The following is a 3,307-nucleotide window of genomic DNA, read 5'->3' on the forward strand; positions in this document are numbered from 1 at the left end:
CAGGGAAAATAATGAAGCTTAGTTTAATCTTTACTTGTAACAGGACAAAGATCCAAAGCTCACTTCTTGGAAAAATTGTCTATTGAGATGATTATAATATAAAAAGAAAACTTGGTGATATTAGTGGGTGGATTTTTATAATAAAGACTTTCCTGCATATCCATTGCACAGAAGACTTCATCTTTTTGTAGATTCCTCATTGTTTATGGAAGATTAGTAATATATTCGGTGAGGAGAGAGTTTAGAATGATTCCATAGGAAATGAGGAGAATGAGGAAAATCCCTACACAGATGACCCCACCATTGGCAATGACAGAGATGCCAAGGAAGTAGGTGTCAGTGCACGCAAGTCCCAATAATGGGTACATGTCACACATGAAGTGGTCAATGACATTGGGGCCACAGAAAGGAAGGTTGTACACAGAAAGAACTTGAAGAAAAGAGTGTGTGAAACCTCCAGCCAGGAAAGCACCAACAGTAGGCTGCAAACCTGTCTGTTCATGATGGTCATGTAGTGCAAGGGCTTGCAGATGGCCACATAGCGATCATAGGACATCACCACTAGAAGGAAGACCTCAGCGCCACCAAATAAGTGATCAAAAAAGAGCTGGACCATGCAATCTGAGAAGGAGATAGTCTTCTTATCACAAAGTAAGTCTATAATCAAACTTGGTGAGATGGTATTGCAATAAAAAGTATCCAGTAGTGAAAGATATGCAAGAAAGAAATACATTGGGGAGCCCAATGAGGGACTAGCAAGAATTGTCACAAAAATGAGCAGGTTGCCCACCACTGTCACAATGTACATGAGTAAGAACAAAACAAACAATGCTTTTTGCCCAGCAGAATCCTGGGTGAGTCCCAGGAGGACAAATTCTGTGACATTGTTGCTGTGTCCCATTGATAGTTTCAGAAGGCTTGTAGAAGAGACGAGAGTTCAGGATAATAGGGCCTGCAACAAATTTATTTACATGAAGTGAATCGATTGAGAAATTAAGGACATCATAAATATTTGTCACAGTGGACATTTAATAACTATGTAATAACTACTTAATAACTATTTAGTAACTATTTCTGAGTCTCTCCTCCAAGGGCCCCTGTAGAACTCCAGTTACTAGAAATATTTTCCTAAGCTGTTTACATTGAGCATACAAGTACAAGATTCTATCTCAAGATTTTAGTGAATCTCTATGGCACAATCATTCATGAAGTTAAACTTCTAATTTAAAATATGTTGTGTTTTATGGGCTACATAGATTACTCAGTAGTTAAGGCTCTCTTTCTCTCTTTCCTCTCACTCTCCCTTTCTTGCCTTGAAAATAAATAGATGAACCTTTTTTATAATTAAAATATGTTGAATTGAACACAAATGTCTGATATGAAAAACAGGGAGTGCATATTTTTTAGAAATCTCCTGTCTTTGGTGTCCATAAACCTTCAATATATGAATTATTATAGTCACTACTTGGTGCTAGGTGTATTTGTTGAGCATATGTTTAGAATAATGTGTGCCTCTCTAGAAGCATCCATCTCACTGCTATGATATTGGACAAATATTCCCCATGAAATGCTCATCGATTTTAAAAGACTTGGATTTAAACAACATCTTGTAACTACAGATGCATTGATGACTTGAAGAACTGCTTCATCTGACTCACTGTCAATTGTTTTAGGACTTATAAGTCTATTTAGTTTATCCTTGCCAGAACCAAATTCACAATACATTTATAGTCACTATCCTGATTTTGAACAAGTGTATTACCTGAACTGTTTTAACTCATGACTATCACCAATGACTTTATCAACAGCTAATATATTAGGGTTTAAAAAAATTCTTTTTCAATGTAGAGTCTCGTTCTAGGCCAGGTTGACATGAAATTCACTCTATAGTCTTAGAATAGCCACAAACTCACAGTAATCCTCCTACATCTGCCTCTTTTCAAGTGCTGGGCTTAAATATGTACACCACCATGGTTGGCTTTTTGATTTTTTTTTATTAGCTCATAAAAAAAGGTTTCATCAATGTTCTCTTACAAATTTTCTTTCCCATTACCCCTTTTTTCCACCTCACTCCCCTTCTTTTTGTACTACCTCCAATTTACCATGCTTTTGTTTACACACATCGTATTTACTTTTTTCATTTCTCACTTTTTCACCACCTCTTCTTCCCCACTCATGGTATCCTACTAATATTATTAAAATTTTTGGAATAATCAGGTTAATGAAAGAGGATAAGTGCAAATCAAAAAGAAAGATTAAAAAATTGTAGATCTCAGTTGTAGGTATGAGTTGTCCTTGGTATGAAGTGCTTGAACAGAAATTCAGCGTCCAGATGCCAAAAAGTGAAATACTAAAGAAAACATTAATGTTAAGCAGTTGAATACAAGAGTCTGGACCATTTTCTGAATATAATTACAAATCTGTCTGTTTACATATAGAAAAATAAATGCATTACATGTGATGAGTTAAGAACCCATTCCAAAATGACTATCTAAAAAACTATTAGTGCAGTGCACCTCCTTCTATTCTATCTATATATCTTTTCTTTTCTCATATATAAAATTCTACAAAATTAACAATGGTATTACTTCATTCTGAAAATATTAACCCAAAGGTAACTTGGAAATTATAACTAGTATAAGAATATAATAGAACCAATCCTATTGTGGGATGTAATATAGACAAAAGCAGAACGTGTCCAGAGGCAGAGCATAGGGCAATGATGAATAAGTGGGCTCTAGAGCCATATGGCTTGAGTGGCACTTGCAGACTCATTCACTTGCTATGAAGGTGACATTGCATCCCATCATAAGCCTCACTCTGTCATTTCATCATTTCATTTGGAAGGGGGGACACACTTAGCATCTACTTTCTCTTGTTGCATTGGTGTTGGTTAATTTACATGTCCTGTGCCCAAAGAACTGCTCAACAGCTGCACAATCTACATGGATAAGAGTTGCTATCAATGGTTTACAGTGTTTCCCTATGACCAAAGCAAGTGACATGATGCTCTTTCTCCACATGATGAGAATTATTTCCATAGTCCAGGATATAAATAACAGTATGCCTTGTAATTAATGAACAATTTTCAGGACACAAAATTAAATTGTATGCTTTAGCAATTGCCTTATTTTATCATAGATAAGGAAAAGGCATCTTTACCTGTGGAGGAATGCACTTTGTCTGGAAGCAAACAAGCATATTCTCATTTGCAGGGGTTTAGTAGCAGAGACGAGCAGGTGAAGAGAGGCCGGGCTTTACTTAGAGTCCAGCCCTGATGCTCCTTCTGGGAGCGTCATGTGCATCA

The 3,307-nt window shown here is 36.4% G+C and overlaps 1 pseudogene; it reads right to left on the reverse strand.

The window, feature by feature from the left end:
- Positions 1–203: 203 nt before the first annotated feature.
- On the reverse strand, positions 204–901 carry LOC123457687 (annotated as a pseudogene).
- Between the last annotated feature and the right edge of the window lie 2,406 nt (positions 902–3,307).

This window comes from Jaculus jaculus, chromosome 1 (genome assembly GCF_020740685.1).
Source record: "Jaculus jaculus isolate mJacJac1 chromosome 1, mJacJac1.mat.Y.cur, whole genome shotgun sequence".
Classification (NCBI taxonomy): domain Eukaryota; kingdom Metazoa; phylum Chordata; class Mammalia; order Rodentia; family Dipodidae; genus Jaculus; species Jaculus jaculus.